The sequence below is a fragment of the Lissotriton helveticus genome, chromosome 6 (genome assembly GCF_964261635.1).
Source record: "Lissotriton helveticus chromosome 6, aLisHel1.1, whole genome shotgun sequence".
NCBI lineage: Eukaryota > Metazoa > Chordata > Amphibia > Caudata > Salamandridae > Lissotriton > Lissotriton helveticus.
Window position 1 is genome coordinate 665964504 of NC_136067.1, and position 21118 is coordinate 665985621.

The following is a 21118-nucleotide window of genomic DNA, read 5'->3' on the forward strand; positions in this document are numbered from 1 at the left end:
ATCTCTTCCATCCTGGTCTTTTCCCTCAGTTTTTCTAACTTTCTTTACTTCTTACCTATTTCTGTCTGTGCCTAGGTGTATATTCCTCATTTTATTTTTACTTTTACCACTTTTTTTGCAACTTTTCTCTTGTTTTATATTACTTCCTTCTTTTATCTTTCTTCTTTCTTCCCCTAACCTATTTGTCTTCAACTTTCCTTCTCCCCTCCACCCAGAACCATGGTGAAGGGTGCCAGCAGAATCGGCGGCTCAAAGGGCAAGGCGGCTATGCCTAAAAAAACCAGGCTGCCTTGCGGCAGAATGCGCCCGGCAGGAGTGACGCCCCGCCAACTTTTTGGGGAGGAGGAGTTGGCCGCCCTGGTCTTTTTTATCCAACGTCACCTCCCCTTGACTTTGGCAGCAGGCGGCAGGCCCGGCTCCGGATACCAGCACATTGAAGAGCGTCTCCGGCGGTGGGCGAAGGTGCGCCGTGCAGTCTTCCGCTGCTCCGGTATCCGGCGTACCCACCATCAGCTGTCCCACCGCTGGGCCGACATTTTGGACCGGGAGCAGGACCTGTTGGACCTGCTTGGTGTGGAGGTTGTGGGTCTTGGTGAGTGGCTACCCCAAAAATAAAGTGTGTATATATATATATATATATATTCACTGAAAAAACCATAGGTTATAGACCATATATAGTTAGGAATTAGCATTTACAAAACCTTGAAAATTCACTGAAAAAACCATAGGTTATAGACCATATATAGTTAGGAATTAGCATTTAAAAAACCTTATTTTACTCACACAAAACCATTGAAATTCCATATATAGTTAGTTGCACTAACTATATATCGCGCACCTGCAATCCACTGCTGATGATGTCACATATTACATCATTCATGACATGGTCAGTGACATCACTGATGACATCACTGATGACATCTCAAATGACATCACTGATGACATCACTGATGACATCTCATTTGACATCAATGACCACATCACTGATGATATCATTCATGTGACAATACAATGCATCTCCTCACATTTTAATATAACCTCTGTTTCACCCAGTGTTAAATACAGAATATAATTTTTGAAACCATTGACACACCAATACTAGTTACTACATACGCACTCACTGATTCCTACGTCTACACACACCTTCACTCATTCACCCATACTATCATTCATACATACAATCACTCATCTTTACAACACTATCATATGCACTCATACACCTATACAGACACTCACAGTCTGCCACTCATCCATGGAGTTACTCACACACCTAGTCAGTCCTGTAAAGAATCAATGACACTTCCATTTTCTTGTCTATACAGTTAAACATAGAGCACCTTACATTTTCAAACATATACTAACACATACTTACCTTGTTATACAATCATTGATACAAGTACACATTGATCTGCACAGAGTCACACACCTCCCAGCCAGCCACACACACACTCAGTCTCCCATACAAATACTTGGACAATCAATCAGTAACCCATATAGTTAATCATATAGCTACTGATCAAAACATGCAGCAGTTTACAGAACAACAGACATAATGATGCACAAATTAAGACACTTTAGTCACTAACCCATGCACTCAGTGAGACACATTTAATCACTCACTCATGCATTCAGTCATGCACCTACTAAATCCTTTGTCCAGACACTTATACTTCCACTCATTCTTCAATATGTAAGACACATTTTAACTTTACAGAAACATACAGTCACTGGATGTTGTCATCAGTGATGTCATCAGTGATGTCATTTGAGATGTCATCAGTGATGTCATCAGTGATGTCACTGACCATGTCATGAATGATGTAATATGTGACATCATCAGCAGTGGATTGCAGGTGCGCGATATATAGTTAGTGCAACTAACTATATATGGAATTTCAATGGTTTTGTGTGAGTAAAATAAGGTTTTTTAAATGCTAATTCCTAACTATATATGGTCTATAACCTATGGTTTTTTCAGTGAATTTTCAAGGTTTTGTAAATGCTAATTCCTAACTATATATGGTCTATAACCTATGGTTTTTTCAGTGAATTTCAATGGTTTTTTAATAGCAAATATCATAAGCTGTCGAATGTCAAGTACGTGGTAAGTGAAAACATTTTCGTGTTTATGCACACTGATCTGCTTTGAATGGTGCCCCCCCCCCTCATTTCTATTAGGAGTACTCTCTCTTTGCAGATAGTGAAAGGTAGTTAACGCAGGTCTTTGCCCCCATTGTAATCCGTCGTGCCTGCTTCTCTCTCCATTTGATTCATTGTTATCCAAGTATTTACTGTTTTAGAATTAGTTCTCTTTGGTTCATTCTCTATTTACAAACAAACACAGAGTCGCAATACTCTGTTTAGTCTTTGCAGATAACGAAAAATCGTGTAAAAAAAAAGAAAAGGAATCGAGCAAAATCAGTAGGCCACTAATGGGATCTCTTTTTGACCTCGCTAAAATAGAAACATTAGGAACAACCCCTCATGACAAATACAAAACTAGTGAGATGAACTGAACTCCACACAATGATGGCTGCAAAACAGCTCTGCTCCGCCACCCACCCCGCCCAAAATAACGATAAAGAACGGCTGCCATGATTGGTTGCGGAATGACCACGACGGAGCTACGAAATGGTGCTGCTCTCATGCTAACCCCAGCTTCAGTCTGAAACATCCAGAAACACTGTAGACTACCAATTCGATCAGTTCCGGTAGCGCCCCAATGTAACCCGGTAGAGAAGAACTAGCCCTCCCCTCTTTGACTGATGGTTCTTGTTGCCTGTCCCTTCTGTTGTCATTTAACAGAACTATTTAGCCTGCTGAAAGGGGTTGTGTTCCGACCGCTGGTTGGTGGAGACATTTTGACTATATTCTGTACCTGCGTTGTCGCGTAATGCGTCATATGACGCGCCGCGTTAGCGCATCCGGAAGTCATCCGGGGCGCGCAGCGCGTAACGTAAGCATAACAAGTCATGTGACTTGTTAATAAAACTTTTCATTGGTTCATTTTACTTTTCTTATTGTAATGATGAAAGGCTTGGTCATATGACCTAAAAATTACGCTTTTCATTACTTCCGAACATTATTTTTTCTTAAATATATGTTATAATGTTCCAGGCTAATGTACTTTCCCGGAAATTTTACAACTGTCCTGCAAGTAAAATATATTCTTTTTTCGAGAAAAAGAGCGTTTCTTCGTCCCATGACGGAGCCGTTGAGCAAAAGAGGGTCGACCTGCTGTCTTAGTCGCCGATACGCCTGAATATGAGATTCTTATCGATCACTTTATGTTGCAGGAATAGAAAACACAACAGCCCTTGACCATTTATCTTTACTGCGTTCCTTCGTATTATACCTTTTACCCTTCATGTAATTGGTCTGCTTTATTTCACTTGCCTTTTAATGATTCTAAAACAGTGACTATTATTAAAAACTTTACCAATGTATATACTACTACCATGTTTTCTTTTAAAAACCTTTATTGTGAAAATTTCATTATACAAATACGAGCCTATAACCACGTGGGCCGGCCACGGAGCAAACTGTAATCGTATATGATGAATAGACATTTACACTGTAGAGGAACGTAACGGGCGGGCCATTAGGTTGCAAGAACTAAGGTGTCTAACAGTTACGGAATCGGTGGACGTACATTTTATAATTAAAATACGACAGGGCCAGTTACAATAAAATTATCTAGATATACATTTGCGGGCAAGTACCATGGGTGACGTTAATTCGAACTTTCAACAGTACAGTAATCAATAACACATCAGAACTTAATATCAATAGGGATGTCGAAATATTCAATCAATTCTCGTCCCCGCCCGCCATGTGCTTCAAAACTGCATACGTATCTCGTGATTTCAAGGTTCTGCAACCAGTACACAACAAGGAGTTACGAGTCCCATTTATTCTGGCGCCATTTTGGGCGAGGACGGGCAGGTCCAGGATATAGTCAAAATGTCTCTACCAACCATCGACTATGATGATGTTCATATGCTGTATTTATTAGAGTAACACTCAGATGTCCACATGAAATAAATTTGCCACAATCTAAACATGTCATTTTAATCTTTCCAAAGTTCTTCTAAATATTTGGGACCGTTTCCCTTGCCTCTGAAGCTCTCAGTGCCACTTCTTTGATGAATGTACTAGCAGGTCAGGGGTTCTCCTCCAAATCTCTCTTTTATGCAGCACTATAATTAATTGGTGCCACCTCTCCATATGACGATGCATGGTATAGTTACCACAACTATATTTTTTTTCGGTTCCTCTAGAGAGTTCATCGTGGCAGATGAAGCGTGTAACGTACCGGGCATTTACCTTTTTTTGCATGTACAGGAAAGGAAAAAAAAATCGAGCGTCCGAGTTCTAAGGTGTCCCAGGGCCATTTTAGTGGACCAGGCCCAAATCCAAAGAACAGGCCGCCATTTTGAGAGTCCTGTTGCAGCCGCCTGTCGCTGTAGCATCAAGAGCAGCCGAAACTCAGCTGAATGGCAACTGAAACGGTAAAGGGGCGCCCCACTACAGCAGACGAGCCAGGCCCAAATCCAAAGAACTGCTATCTCACAGGCTAATGGGGCGACCCACGCCGAGTTTCAGCATTGTAGGATGACCACACAAGTACAGCAACTTGCTAGACATCACCTCGGTGCCATCCGGATCTCGGCGCCCCACTGCAGATGAAGTGCCTCTCAACTATGAAACCACCACGGTGACATCCGGATCTTGGCGCGTTGTGCTGCCTTCGGCCTATTCGCACATCGGTCCGCTACTGACGCCATCTCACAGGCTAATGGGGCGACCCACGCCGAGTTTCAGCATTGTAGGATGACCACACCAGTACAGCAACTTGCTAGACATCACCTCGGTGCCATCCGGATCTCGGCGCCCCACTGCAGATGAAGTGCCTCTCAACTATGAAACCACCACGGTGACATCCGGATCTTGGCGCGTTGTGCTGCCTTCGGCCTATTCGCACATCGGTCCGCTACTGACGCCATCTCACAGGCTAATGGGGCGACCCACGCCGAGTTTCAGCATTGTAGGATGACCACACCAGTACAGCAACTTGCTAGACATCACCTCGGTGCCATCCGGATCTCGGCGCCCCACTGCAGATGAAGTGCCTCTCAACTATGAAACCACCACGGTGACATCCGGATCTTGGCGCGTTGTGCTGCCTTCGGCCTATTCGCACATCGGTCCGCTACTGACGCCATCTCACAGGCTAATGGGGTGACCCACGCCGAGTTTCAGCATTGTAGGATGACCACACCAACTTGCTAGACATCACCTCAGTGCCATCCGAATCTTGGCATCTCAACGCCTAGTGGTATCTTCCATACAAAAAATATTGTTACGCTGCCTTTGGCCCCATTCGCACATCAGTCCGCAACTTAGACATCACCTCGGTGCCATCCGGATCTTGGCATCTCAGCGCCTTGTGGTGTCAGTCAGAAAATATTGTTGTGCTGCCTTCGGCCTATTCGCACATCGGTCCGCTACTGACGCCATCTCACAGGCCAACGGGGCGCCCCACGCCGACTTTCAGCATTGTAGGATGGCCACACCAGTGCGGCAACTTGCTACACACCACCTCGGTGCCATCCGGATCTTGGCATCTCAGCGCCTTGTGGTCTCTTCTACACCGGAAATATAGTAGAAAATATTGTTGCGCTGCCTTTGGCCCCATTCACACATCAGTCCGCTACTGACACCATCTCACAGGCCAACGGGGCGCCCCACGCCGACTTTCAACATTGTAGGATGGCCACAGAAGTGCGACAACTTACTAGACACCACCTCGGTGCCATCCGGATCTTGGCGCGTTGTGCTGCCTTCGGCCTATTCGCACATCGGTCCGCTACTGACGCAAACTCACAGGCCAACGGGGCGCCCCACGCCGACTTTCAGCATTGTAGGATGGCCACACCAGTGCGGCAACTTCCTACACACCACCTCGGTGCCATCCGGATCTTGGCGCGTAGTGAAGCTGCAGCAGCTGCAAATAAGCTTCAGACAGTGTTACAACCGCTGCTCAGAACTCTCAACTATGACACCACCTCGATGCCATCCGGATCTTGGCGCGTTGTATTGCCTTCGGCCTATTCGCACATCGGTCCGCTACTGACGCCGCCTCACGTGCCAACGTATTTTCTCCGCATTTTATACCCTATGCCGCATAACAGGTCATGTGACTTGTTTATAAAACTTTTCATTGGTTCATTTTACTTTTGGTTTCCTAATGATGGAAGGCTTGATCATATGACCTAAAAACAACACTTTTCATTGGATGAAAACTTTTTTTTTCCCCCAAACGATGAAAGCCCCACCTTGTTTCTGGATGTTTCAGACTGAAGCTGGCGTCACCATGAGAGCACCACCATCTCGTAGCTCCGTCGTGGTCATTCCGCGAGCAATCATGGCAGCCGCTCCCCACCAGAAGCCTGCAGGAGTCGGGGCCCCCAAAACTTTTGATGAATTCTCAAGGCGGAGGGGACGCTTTCGAGAATGGGGTCCAAGACCTAGCAGACAAGCGTCCGATTTCCAAGGTGTCCCAGGGCCATTTCAGTGGACCAGGCCCAAAAAGGAAACAGCCTGCCGCCATTTTGAGAGTCCTGTGACAGCCGCCTATCGCTGCACCGCAAGAGTGGGCGCAACTCAGCTGAATGGCGGATTTTGACACAGTGGACCAAAAGCGGACGGAATGGCAACTGAAACGGTAAAGGGGCGCCCCACTACAACAGACGAGACTCCACCTGGAGAGGCCCGTTCACGCCGCCTCCCCCGGGGCGCTCCACGCCGTTATTCGGAGCAGCATTGTAGGATACCAAAACCAGTGCGGCAACTTACTGGACATCACCTTGGTGCCATCGTTCTGCTGCCTTGGAACTATTCGCACAACAGTTTGCTACTGATGACCCACCCCCCGCGACGCCCCACGCCGTTATTTGCTGGGTGGCAACTTACTAGACATCACTTTTGTGTCATCTAGATTTCGGCGCGTTCTGCTGCCTTGGAACTATTCGCACAACAGTTTGCTACTGATCACCCACCCCCCGCGACGCCCCACGCCGGAAATCTGGACGTTGTGCTGCGTTGGGACTATTCGCACAGCCGACCGCTACTTCGTTGTTTTTCTCTAAAAATGTTTATATGTTATTACTATTTTTGTTTTCTTGTATATATTTATAAATTATTAAAGTTTTATAATCTTACTACTTTGTCGGAGTGCTATATATTTTTAATGTGACACATAATTGTAAAAACTTTGATGTACAAAGAGTCATCCCTGGAATCTTCCGCTTCACGCTCGGTCCCCTCCCCAATCACAATACAGAATGGTTTTCAGATAATAGCAACGCTTCTGCTGTGACGGATCTCATCGAGTGTGGGCCTTGATCTACTATAACTCCTTTGAAGACGGGTGATTCTTTACAGCTGTGGCCATAAACTACATCTGCAGGGCTAGCTGATAGCCTAGGACCGGCCTGGACAATCGGACACAGAGGAAAAGGAGTGTCAGAGGGTGCGGTAGTGAATAGGGCGAAAGGGAGGTGTCGGGCGGGCACAGGGTGTGATTCTCAGGGAAGAACAGCGCAGATGGGGGGAGGTTTATTACCCATGCATAAAACAAAGAGCGGGGGTGACCACTGCCTGGGGGAGATGCTTGCGAGGGTGGGGAGCCATGCTAAGGATCGACAGCGTTCACAGAGTGGATCTGGTCAAGGCATCTAAAATGGCTGCCGTGCACGACAAAAGTGTGGCATTTGAAAAAAGACAAGATGGCGCACACAATGTTTTTCAACAATTCCTGATTTCCTTCGAATCGAACGTTAACAGACGTTGGGGCATATTACCAAAGTTAAGCGATATTTATCCCTAACGATGCATTGCAAAGATTTTTTTACCGTCAGAAATTATCGCAGATAAACCTTGCTATTATCAAGGTTTATCGCAAATACGATAAAAAACGAGCGCAATGCATTAATGTCGCTGAAAACTCCGCGATATTCATGCATTACCGAGCTAATGCTCTTAGCCATGTTATCCACCTCCCATTGGATAACATGGCTAAGAACTGCTCAGGGCAGCTGTTACTTTTTGGAGATATTCGCGCTTATCTCGAATATTTCCAAAAGTTGATAATAGGAGATAGCGATGTTAGCGACTGTTTCCAGTCGCTAACATCTTGGCATGCCCACTTTGCATGTCATTAGTGATAAATATCACTCACATGCAAAGTGGGACCCAAGATGGTCGCTATCTCCTACTAGCCGTCGCTAACTGGTGTTAGCAACAGCTAGGTAATACACATATAATTTTATCTCCGCGAAGCGGAGCGCTGTTACAGATATATATCTTGTTTTTGAACGTTAATTTCTCAAAATGCACTGAAGCACATATATTGAGACATAGCAAAGGCACATCGGGCTACCAGTCCCTAATATTTTACCAAGTTTCGTGCAAATCCATTCAGCCGTTCGATTATTATTATTATTATTTTTTTTTGCCCCGCGGGGCCCTTTTAAAACCTCCACATCAAACCTAGGGGGTCAGCGAGGATCTACTATGCCCCCTTATGGTCATCAGCCGTTCGATTATTATTATTATTTTTTTTTTTGCCCCGCGGGGCCCTTTTAAAACCTCCACATCAAACCTAGGGGGTCAGCGAGGATCTACTATGCCCCCTTATGGTCATTTGCCCCTTCGCTTTGGCCTCCTCTTGTCTCTCGATCCTACCGAGAGACAAGATGGCGGCCGCTACGTACTGTTTGGAATGTTTACAGACACCGGAGAGCCAATCAGCTTCGCTTCGCAAAGCTCCGTAACGCGAAAAGTACGCGAAGCGGTGCGCTGTTACAGATATATATCTTTTTTTGAACGTTAATTTCTCAAAATCCACTGAAGCACATATATTGAGACCTAGCAAAGGCACATCGGGCTACCAGTCCCTACAATTTTGCCAAGTTTCGTGCAAATCCATTCAGCCGTTCGATTATTATTATTATTATTTTTTTTTGCCCCGCGGGGCCCTTTTAAAACCTCCACATCAAACCTAGGGGGTCAGCGAGGATCTACTATGCCCCCTTATAGTTATTTCCCCCTTTGTTTTGACCTCCTCTTGTCTCTCGATCCTACCGAGAGACAAGATGGCGGCCGCTACGGACTGTTTGGAATGTTGACAGACGCCGGAGAACCAATCAGCTTCGCTTCACAAAGCTCCGTTGCGCGAAAAGTCCGCGAACCAGAGCGCTAACCGGTCCGCTGTTACAGATATATATCTTTTTTTAAACGTTAATTTCTCAAAATCCACTGGAGCACATATATTGAGACCTACAAAAGGCACATCAGGCTACCAGTCCCTACAATTTTGCCAAGTTTCGTGCAAATCCATTCAGCCGTTCGGGCTAAAAGTGAGGCCAACCGCCCTATGGAAAACTCAATGTTAAAAACACGTTTTGGGACCCCCCTTTTTTCTCGGCCCCCACTGGACGAACCCCCCCCAAATTTTCAAGGGCTGCTCAGAAACAAAATGTGCCATTTTCCTGAAAATTTCAGCCGATTCCGTCCACAAACGCCAAAGTTATTAGACATAGAATTTTCAAAAAACCCATAGAGAAAAAATCCTAACTATATATACCTACTGGCGACCGCCAGTAGGTAATATATATATATATATATATATATATATATATATTTATATACATATAGATTATATATATATATATATATATATACATATATATATATATATAGTTGTATAAATATTGTTATTGTATCTTTGTAAATATTGGCTGAATAAGTAACGCGATGACTGTTGCCCCTAGTTACATTTGCGATGTATTCCGGTATATCTACTGTCATTGTATGACAGTGTTCTTGTTCTTCACTGGCTCTTGCGTGTTGTTTCAACTTGGCGCTAGCTGTTGCTGTTTATTGATGTGAGATTTTCTTTATTGCTGAGAACTGAAGTTAGTTAATGCTATTAATAGAGTCTTGTCCTTCCTTTGTCCGTCAGTGAAATAACGGTGGATGGATAATTGTACGTTGTTTGCATATTGTAGCATTTTTTTCACGGCCTTCTCTTCTGCATGAATGGAATCCTTTTCTTGCAAAGAATGCTAACGTTACTTTGTTCTTCTTACCTCAGCCAGGGCCGGCTCTAGGGGGCATGTGCAAGCTGTGCAACTGCACAGGGGCACCAAACTTCAGGGGCCACCGCACCAATAGATATCCTTAATTTAATAATACTCTAAGGATGGATACATATTTGCGTTGCGGCCCCTGGCATGGATTTGTTGCCTCCGGCTCTGTTCCACTGTAGCAGTGTGATTTGCAATTATGTCTATGTTTCACATCACTCAATGTATTTATCTATGTTTATTATTTTAATTTTTACATGAACCACAGAACCCAGGGGCAAGCAGAATACAGGGACCGAGTCGGCGGGTGAACCACCAGTTACACAGAGCTCCTCTACTGAGGATCCTGCTGCTGTCCCCAGTAAGTCCAACAGTGCTTGTTTTTTCCTCTGTAATGTGTCTGCAGTGCTTTGTCAATTGACAGCAACCAAGTAGGCATCCAGAATGATGTTTGTCTAGTATTTTTGTAAACGTTAGTATACCACTACTAGTCTTGTGGGTATTCTTCTATCTCCTATGGAGTTATATACATATTACACAACTATGTAACTATGCACACGAAAATTGGATGTTGTTGGTACTGATAGGCAGGTTGGACCTTACTTACACCTCAGTCACAGAACTCTGAGGAACGCACAATTCACTGAACGTCAGCCTATATGGCCTGAGTCATTGGTCTATTGTTCAAATCACACTCCTGAACCCCAATACCAAGATGCCGAATGCTTTTAGGACACAAACCGTTACCTAAGAAACCCCCTTTTGCTCACTCACTCGTGTGAGTCTCTAAGACAACAGACACTGAAAATAAACTTCAGAGTCAAAGTGGTCATTCAAAAGCTTTATTTTGTTAGAAGTAAGTAAGTAACATCAATGTTTTTAAGTGCTTCCGTCCAATACGTTGAAGGGCCCACCAGAAAAAATCCAGAGTTAAAACAGGCATAATAAAGTAATCAACATTTGTACAGCTACTAGTGCACAATAGGGAAATGTGGCAACTATCGGAGACCTCTCACCAACGTATACTGGTCAGATATTCCTCTTTTTTTGTAAGCTATGGAAATGTCCGCTTCGTAGAAGGCAATCTTCTCACCTGCCGAAAAATAATGACAAAAGTGGTGCACGTTAGACAGTATTAAATACATTTATGCCAGTTTTATGCAGCCATGCTAAAAAGAAGTTGTAACCTGTAAGCAAACTCTATCCCACAATCCACATAGAAAACTTAAATACGGGCCCTTTTACTTTCCCACCTCTTCAGGTGTATGCATTGAACAATGATGTGTTGCCCCAGAGCGTCTTCTCGTACTGCGCAACAAGCTGCGAGTTAACACATGCGCAAAACTGGATACATTGATGTACAAAGGTTACATAGTTCACTTCCAATTTCCAAGGACTAGAGTAGCAGGACAGATGAGATGAGCTTGGGTACCATACCATAACAATGAATGCTAATAATATGTGTAGTGACTCTGCTGTACTATGCAATGTGGACTCATACTGATTACGTACGTTGGACTTAACTGTTTTGAAGAACTCCATTCTTGGTGAACAAGTACAAAGGGGGCTGTGCATCCATCTAAAAAGGCGTACTTATTTTTATAGGTGCAGAACCCTTACCATCGACCAGTGCCGACGGGGACAGCGGCGCTGCTTCAGCGCTCCCGGCGGGGACAGGAGGAACAGAGGCACCTACACCAGCAGCAGTGGGGGGGGAGCCAACAGCGGCGGGCGATGGTAAGTTACATTCAATAGTGATCTGCATTACTTGGTGGGAGGGGAAAACTTTCTCACTGTACTCTACTGGAAAATATATGATGTTACCTTTACTTGTCATTAGCATGCTAAGCATTACCACTACAGTAATGCAAGTGCCTGATAGCAGTCGGATGCATGGGTTGTTGTTAAAGCATGTAAAGGGGAAAACACAGCTGCCAGCGTGGTTGGGAGACACACCCAATACCGGTGGTTAGTGGATAGTCTCAGCAGCTGCGGTGTTTTGGGCAAACCCAAAGGCAAGGGAAGGAGGGGACGACTGGGTGCATGGGTCGTTGCTGGTGAAACACAAACCAAATAAGGTTTGTTGCGCGGTATAAAGTATTATAGTCTTTACTAGACATGTGCTACTAGCTGCCCCCTGTTAATTAATGTTACTTTGAGAGTGTTCCCGCCTTCCCGGAACAAAAGGAGATATGTAAAAGACAGGTGTTCGTTCTAATGTGTGTGACCGTTGAAGTACACCCATGCTAATAGGGCAGGCATAAAGCCGTGACAAAAAGTCCGAAAAATTAATAGAGGCTGTAGAATGTTCAAGATAGACGCAACACAATTTCTGGTACTCAGCTTGCTTGCTAGTGCTACTGTGCCGCCCACTATGTGTTGAATCAATGTTGTGTTCTTGATTTGCGGGGAGTTTGGATTAACAATTCTGTTTCTTTCTTTATAGTTACTCCTTCCCAAAAACCAACCAGGAAGGAGTTGGCAGTCCGGGCCCGGCAGCGGAAACTGCAGGCAATTGTAGAGGCCTACCGCAGGCTGGTGGATCAGGCCGAGGAGGAGGAGGAGGAGGCGGCGGCAGCAGCTGCTGCCTCTTCCAATGCCCCGGGCCCCAAGCCTGCAGGACTACGTCGCCGTGGTCAGGCAGCCGCCCGCCGCCGCATTGTTACATCTTCGGCGGCCCCCCCACAACAACAACAACAACAACATGCATGCAAGTGTAGGTGCCGTGATTTCAAAGCAAAGATTCTCCGCCGGGTAGCGAAGTTGGAGGAGGAGCGGAAGAAGCAGGAGGACGGTCTAGAGGAGCGTGTCAAGATACTGGTGGACAAACACCTGAAAGCCCGCCGGCTTTGAAATGGACCCTGTTTTTTGCCCCTTTTTTAATCCTTTTGTTGGTGGGTGGGATGTGGGAGTTGGGGTGTACATTTGGGTTGAAATTTGGTTGGGGTTAGGGGAGGGTAGGGACAGCTCTGGGTCAGGGGGTTACATTAGTTATATATTTTATTTTTCTATTATCATTATTAAAATATAAAAATAAAACAAAGATATTATTTTCACAAGAAAACATTTGAAGTTCATTTGTGTTTGTTGGGGGGGTGGAGGGGGGACTGTTTCACCAAATAATGTACGTTGTGCAACATGAACATGCACTACGAACGATAAATTAAGTACTGACTGCACCTGTAGTAGTAGGGTCACAAGTGCATAAATAATTTATATTATTAAATAACATGGGAAAATTGCCCATCACGTGAGTCTGAAGTTACTACTAGTATACTTTAATTCCATGCACATTTGCTCAGAGTCGGCTAAACAATCCTATGCAATGCATTGCATCATTCCTTTAACATACCTGTCCTACTTGTCAGGGAAGAGGAGCTCGTCCTCAAACTCTGTGCGTTCAGACAGAAGTAGGTCATGTAACCCAGTAGTGAGGACGTCTTCTTCACACTCGCTTTCTTCATCCGGCGGTGATTCACGTACTTGATAGTCTGGTGGTATGAGGCGTTGATTCATTTTTATCATTGTCAGCCGCTCCACGCTTTTGGGGGAGAGACTAGTCCTTTTCGATGTGACAATGGCACCAGCAGCACTGAAAACCCGCTCAGAGGAGACACTGGCTACAGGACAAGCCAGATACTTTATCGCCAGCCTGCTCAGCACTGGCCACTGTCTCCTTCTTTCATACCAATAGACCAATGGGCTTTGCTCCATGAACACCTCTGTTGTGTCATCCAGATAGGCCTGAACCATCCGCTCAATGTTCATTGGTGCTCGGCTTTGCTGGTCCTCTTTTCCCTTTGCAACAGCAACGGACTTACCCATCCCTTTCTGTATAAAAAAAGCAGTTATGCTTTTGGTTGGGTCTGCTGAATCAGATCGTGTAGGTGCTGCTTTTGGTACTGTTGGTGCCTGCTGGAAAGCAGACGCACTGCTCTCACGCTGTGAAGAACTTGCGTCAGGAGTACTTGGACTGGCCTGGGCTGGCAGTGGCAGGCCTTTCAGTAACAGCCGTTCATTTTCTAACTCATTAGCTTCCGCAGCTATGGAAGTTTTGTACTTGTCAACATCCTCATCTGAAAATGGAATTACTTCGTTACTGCTGACAAATAATTTGTACCGTGGATCCAAGATTGTTGCAGTTATGTAATGTTCACCTGACACAATATTGTTGAGCCTTACATTTTCACACAAGCGGTTGACTAAGCCCTTGGCTAAGGTATATGCATCCACTTTTTGTTCGTCACCTTCGTATGTTTCACAGACCTCCTTCACCTGTTGCTCAAGCATGTACAACAATGGGATGGCTTGGCCCATAGTACAGTCCTCCCTGCTAACTGCACGTGTGAAGACCTCAAAGGGTTGTAGCATCTCTGTGATGCATTTAATGAGGTCCCACTGCCACATCTCAATGGTCAGGGCTTTAAGATTAACAGTAGGATCCCCTAATCTTCTTGACATGACATAAGCATTCAGTGGGATGTACTGCTCAAAGAGACGCTCAAGCATGAAATAAGTTGAGTTCCAACGTGTTGGGACCTCCTGTATCAGTGCTTTGACTGGCAACCTATGCTCTTGCTGAATGACCCGTAGCAGCTTCCGTCCTTTGAAAGAATGGTTAAAGTGCGTGCATATTCTTCTGCAGATGGCCATTATGTTGCTGACTTTGGCTTCATTTTTCAGAAAGTCTTGCACGACTAAGTTTATGCAGTGTGCCAAACAGGGTACCCTGAAATAATGTCCTTCTCTCATTGCCTTCACTACATTACTGCCATTGTCGGTGGAAACAAAACCAATCTTAAGGCCTCTTGGTTTCAGCCATTCAAAGACCTTGTCATTAAAGTCAGACAAAATGTTTTCAGCAGTATGACTTTTGTCCATGCCAAACATGGCTATAGTTGCATGTCTGCGCGTATCATTAAAAATTCCAGCAACGTCACGGAGGCCTGAAGTTAACTTGTCTTTAACACCTGCAAAAGAGATCCAGTGTGCGGTGATGCACATGAAATCTGTAGCATCGCAACTGCTCCACATGTCTGTTGTCAGGTGGATACAATGGACAACACTCTGTTGTAAGGCTTTCCCAATCAATTCCAGCACATCGTGGTGTAGTGCTGGAACAGCCACTCGGGCAAAATAGTAGCGACTGGGAACGTTCCATTTTGGGCAGAGGGTTGCCACTAATTCCAGAAATCCAACAGCCTCAACAAATGAAAATGGGAGAAGGTCCAGTGCTAACATTTTCGCAAGTTTGGCATTGTATAAACGTGCTACTGGGTGGTTCCGCTCGTACTTTCCCTCCTGCCTTAACATGCTAGGAATGGTAAGCTGCTTTGCATGTCTTTGAGTTGTGCTAGACGGACCACCTTGCATCGCAGACTTTGCACTCCTTGGTGTTTCCAGCTGACTCTGGTGCCACTGAGAAGTTGCAGATGCGGAGGATGTGGTCTTTACCACTCCAGTGCTGGCGACAGGGGTCGATTGTGTACCACTCCTAGATAGAAGGTCCTCGTCTCCCTCTTCTTCTACCTCCTGATCAACCATGAGTGGACCTTGTACCACTGTATCCCCACCAACACGAGTGCTAACATTTTTTAAGCTTGCAAGGTGGTTCTCCCACCTGATCACGTGTGTTTTTTTCAAATGGGTCGTTTGGCCTCCAGTCCCATAGTTTGTACCAAGCTTACCACGACTAACATTGGCATGACAAATGGTGCATACAGCAATGTTCTCCTGAACTGGGTGAACCGTAAAGAAGTCCCACACTGGGGAGGTAAACTTTTGTCTCCTGCCATAGGAAGAGGAGGACCCACTGCCAATGCCGGATGGACTGGAGGATTGTGGAATTTCACTATGGGACAGCTCAGTCCTAGTACTGCCACTACCTCCTTCTGTTGAAGTGGCGCTTCTGCTGGATGTCGGATGCTGCCGGGCCTTCGCTGTTGAAAAAATTGGAGCTGGTGTTACTGTGGGTGTTGAGTGTGTAGGAGTTATGCGTGGTACCTGCTCATCAGTCATTGCAGCATTTCTGGATAGGGTGAAAATGTTTGTCTCTACATCCTCTGCACCAGGAATAACGCTTGTGATGATGACAGTGTCAGACCCGTCTTTATCACCAGCAGTATCCTGCTCACCTACATCGACCTCCATAAGTTCAAGCCTGCCTGGAAACTTCCTTTTTCCTAGCATGGTCTTCTTGGGATGTCTCTCCTTTGAATGCGCAGATAGTTGTGGCTGCCAATCCGTATCAAGGTCATCGGAAGGGATGCTTTGCGAAGAACTCGATGCACTAACCCTCCTTTCCCTTGGTGAATTCGAAGGAAATAGATCACCTACAGAAGTGGCTTCCTCTTCTTCTTGCTCGGAAGGAGGCTCTACTTCCTGAACTGCCCCGACTTCGGGAGGAACAACTACTACTATTTGGTGCGGAGATGGTGGTTGTTGTTCTTGAGGAAGTACTATTGCGGGCTGGGGTTTTTCAACAACAACTGTTGCGGGCGGTGGTTGTGGTTGTTCAACAACTGTTGCGGGAAGTGGTTGTGGTTGTGGGTGAACAACTCCTATTGCGGGCGGTGGTTGTGGTTGTTGAACATCTACTGCTGGCGGTGGTTGTTGAGCACTTCCATCTTGCGTGGATTGTGTACTACTTTGAGACAGCGATAAGTTTAGTTCTGGCTCAGTATCACTGCTCGCAAGCAGAAGGCTGGCTACCTCTTCGACCCTCATCATGTGCTTGGCCCTGGGATGCTGGCTTGCCCCCACTAATGCAGATGTGCTGGTCCCAGCTTGCACCCCAGACCCCGCTGCTGCAGGCGTACCTTTTGGGGTGCCAAAAAAGGTTTTGGGGTCCATACCAGACTTAAGTGACACTTCCTTCTGCTGTTCCTTCTTCGCAGCAACTTTCTTTGTGGTGGAGGACCTGGTAGCTTTCTTAGGGCCCATCTTCTTCTGATGTCAGTCAGCTCACAGCAGCACAAATTGCAGAGATGTCTGGTCAGATGAGTCACACACCACACGTGGCGTACAACTGAAGGAAGTCCGTCTGGCGGTAGAACGAGCGATGGATGAAAAAACAACCAGCACCTCCTCAGTCTTTTTTGTGCACCTACAAGTAAAGAAGGCAGAACAACATCAGTCAAACAAGCAGTAAGGCAACATGAACAATTGAAAGACACACAGGTCAATGTATAAAAGACAAAACAGAAGACTAATAATACCAGTCCAGCAGCACCACAGCTCAAAGGCCACATGAAGTCCAGAAAGAACCAATAAAGTGAAGCAGGCCTATAGATACCAATATGGACAGAAAAACGAGGATGCCTGCTGCACATGACAGGTTAATGTGCAAGGAATAAATAGCCCATGGCTAAGACAGAGGTTGTAAACATAACACCGCAAAAACACATACAAAGAAACCCCTGCCCAGGCTCCCAAAACAACAACCAAATGACAAATTCTGTTTTTTTGGGTGCACAAGAAAGACCTGCAACATTTTTGAGAAACTTTTATGCAACTCGGGACATATTGTCCGCGAGAATGCTAAATCGGCATGTTCGGCAGCGCGAACGGAATAAAAAGTCGTGTTCGCGTTCCCGAGCAAGTACATTGAGTGCGCGAACACGACAAAAAATGTAAGTTCACGTGCTCACATGGTGCGAAGTTACCAAAACTACCCAAGCTGTATTCCTAGGGTTACCTAATGGCAGAAATTGACAGAGTATTTAAAGTTTAAACACACCCAAAACCAGAAATACCCCACACATAAAAATAAGATTTTCTATATCAATCCAAGCCATCCATGATTTTCACATTAAGGGTACACCACAAAAACAGTTGATTAACTTTCATGACCCTATGAGTAGTACCTATGGCCTACTGCCAGAGTAGGCCACAAGGTTGGAGGCCTATGCCTATGGCAAAAGCACAAAGGAAGGACACACAAAATGGCCGCCGACATAGGGCCTGGCCACCAACAACAACATGGCAAAATCACAAAGGATGTATACACAAAATGGCCTCCACCACATGGCCTGGCCACCAACAACAACATGGCAAAATATATCACAAAGGAAGCATACACAAAATGGCCGCCACCACATGGCCTGGCCACCAACAACAACATGGCAAAATCACAAAGGATGTATATACAAAATGGCCTCCACCACATGGCCTGGCCACCAACAACAACATGGCAAAATATATCACAAAGGAAGCATACACAAAATGGCCGCCACCACATGGCCTGGCCACCAACAACAACATGGCAAAATCACAAAGGATGTATATACAAAATGGCCTCCACCACATGGCCTGGCCACCAACAACAACATGGCAAAATAAATCACAAAGGAAGCATACACAAAAAGATCACCACCATAGGGCCTGGCCACCAACAACAACATGGACAACTTTACAAAATGGCCTCCACCACATGGCCTGGCCACCAACAACAACATGGCAAAATAAATCACAAAGGAAGCATACACAAAATGGCCGCCACCACATGGCCTGGCCACCAACAACAACATGACAAGAAAGAGAAGACAGACAATAATGCCTATGGCAAAGGGACAATGCTTTGCTTCAGAAAATGGACACACCACACCACCGCCCAAATTGGTCACCCCACCCCAAAAAAAAAAAAAAAATAACAGAGGAGAGAAAATGGAAGTGGTCCATGCTCCAAAAAGAGAAAAGTACTACCAAAATGAGAACATAACATAAATGAGGAATTTTTAGGTGCACAAGAAAGACCTGCAACATTTTTGAGAAACTTTTATGCAACTCGGGACATATTGTCCGCGAGAATGCTAAATCGGCATGTTCGGCAGCGCGAACGGAATAAAAAGTCGTGTTCGCGTTCCCGAGCAAGTACATTGAGTGCGCGAACAAGACAAAAAATGTAAGTTCACGTGCTCACATGGTGCGAAGTTACCAAAACTACCCAAGCTGTATTCCTAGGGTTACCTAATGGCAGAAATTGACAGAGTATTTAAAGTTTAAACACACCCAAAACCAGAAATACCCCACACATAAAAATAAGATTTTCTATATCAATCCAAGCCATCCATGTTTTTCACATTAAGGGTACACCACAAAAACAGTTGATTAACTTTCATGACCCTATGAGTAGTACCTATGGCCTACTGCCAGAGTAGGCCACAAGGTTGGAGGCCTATGGCAAGAGCAAAGTGGCTGGAAACATTAAATGGCCGCCAACACATGGCCAGGCCAACCACAGAAAGTTAATACAATGAACTCATGCATGCCTACACACTAACTACATGGGGTACTAGGGTCACATATTGGCTTAAAAATTAGAAACATTTTAAATTCCACAAAATGCAATGTTAGAAAAAAATTACAATTTGGGACCTCATGAAAGTACAGGCCTCCATCAATAATTTCATTCCAGGATTGAATACTGTTGTTAAAAAAAGAAATCAAATCAAACAAGCACAAGTCTACATCACTCATACATTACACAAACTTACTTGAAAAAGAGAATTCCAATTCAAAAAGTCCTCATTAAATCCAAGGTAAATCAGTAATGCAGCCAACACAGACAGAAAGTGATCCTTCCAGCTCAAAATCCAAAGGAAAGTGAGCACCACATGGACAAAGCACTGGGAGGAGCCTGGTGGACAGGAACAGGAAGTTGTAAACTCAAGAGCCCTTCCTCCTTACTCTGCAAAACAAGAGTAGAAACAAAAAGAGGGGTCCTTCCCCCCTAAAAATAAAGCCAAAGGTACAACTTTAAGGTTTTTTGCTTTTTTTTCCTAACCAAAATGGTAATTTATTATGGTTTTAACATGCTCGCGAGTTATTCTGTGCAAGAATGCAGTTTCTGCGTGTTCGGCAACTCGATCTTACCAAAAAGCATCCTCGCGCATCCTTATGACGCTATCTCGCATCAAAATGACGTTATCGCGTTCGCACAGTCGCACGGGACTGTGCGAGAGTGTTTCCAAACATGGTGGCACAAGCGACCAGGAAAAAACGAACGCAGAACGAAGGTAAGCCATTGCCGCGCACGCGATAATGTTATTCATCGCGCGAGAACTACGCTACGCACCGGATCGCGGAGTTATCGACAGCTACGCGTTCTCCGCGGAACGCGGAGCTGCCGAAACTCCGCAAGCTCCGCGAACGGAGCGTAGTTCTTCGCCCAGGGTTACTTTAATCCATAAAACCTTTTCACGTGAGACAGGTGGACCCAGCCCTTCCTGCCTTCCAGCTTGACGGCAGTACGGGTGGCCAGGAGGACCTGTTTTGGCTCCTTCCAGCGAGGCTCCAGCGGACTTGAACGATCAAAGTTCCTGACAAGAACCAAACTTCCGGGAACGATGTCATGCGGTGCCACCTCGGTATTGTCTGGAAATGCGGCAGAAACCTGTGAACGACAAGAGTGTAGGGCAGACATCAAGGAAGCTAGGTAATCTGTCAGCATATTACTTGAAACATCGGTAATACTTCGGGGTCTAGGTGTACCCCACATATTAGGGGGGCGGCCGAATACGACCTCGTACGGGGACAGACCTGATCTGGAATGTGCGACCATGCGCATATAAAACAGAGCGACTGGCAGAGCTACTAACCAGTCTACACCTTTCTCTTTACATATTTTGGCAATGCGGATTTTCAGGGTCTGGTTATGTCTCTCTACGAGACCGGCTGCTTCAGGATGGCGTACACAATGGAACTTCCACTGGTACCCTAACAACAGGGAGATGTGTTTCATGAGCTCAGATGAGAATGGCTGGCCGTTATCAGAATATACGACCCTAGGGAGTCCGTAACGGGGGAAGAACTCACGAACCAACTGCTTGGCAGTGGTCGTGGCTGTGTAATCTGGAACTGGATATGCTTCTGTCCACCTGGACAAAGCGCATACAACTACAAGGACATACTTGAAACCTCGACATCGCTCCATCTGAATATAATCCATCTGGAGGACTTCAATAGGG

General features: G+C 45.4%; 2 long non-coding RNA genes across 2 annotated transcripts; one reads left to right on the forward strand and one right to left on the reverse strand.

Moving 5' to 3' along the window:
• The first annotated feature begins 10445 nt into the window (after window positions 1–10445).
• Window positions 10446–12668, forward strand: LOC144761473 (uncharacterized). Its single transcript, XR_013595736.1, has 3 exons — window positions 10446–10512; window positions 11757–11888; window positions 12598–12668. It is a non-coding gene; the product is annotated as an uncharacterized LOC144761473 (long non-coding RNA).
• On the reverse strand, window positions 10980–17666 carry LOC144761472 (uncharacterized). Its single transcript, XR_013595735.1, has 2 exons — window positions 17006–17666; window positions 10980–11244 (listed from the first exon to the last, which is right to left on the reverse strand). It is a non-coding gene; the product is annotated as an uncharacterized LOC144761472 (long non-coding RNA).
• Window positions 17667–21118: the final 3452 nt, after the last annotated feature.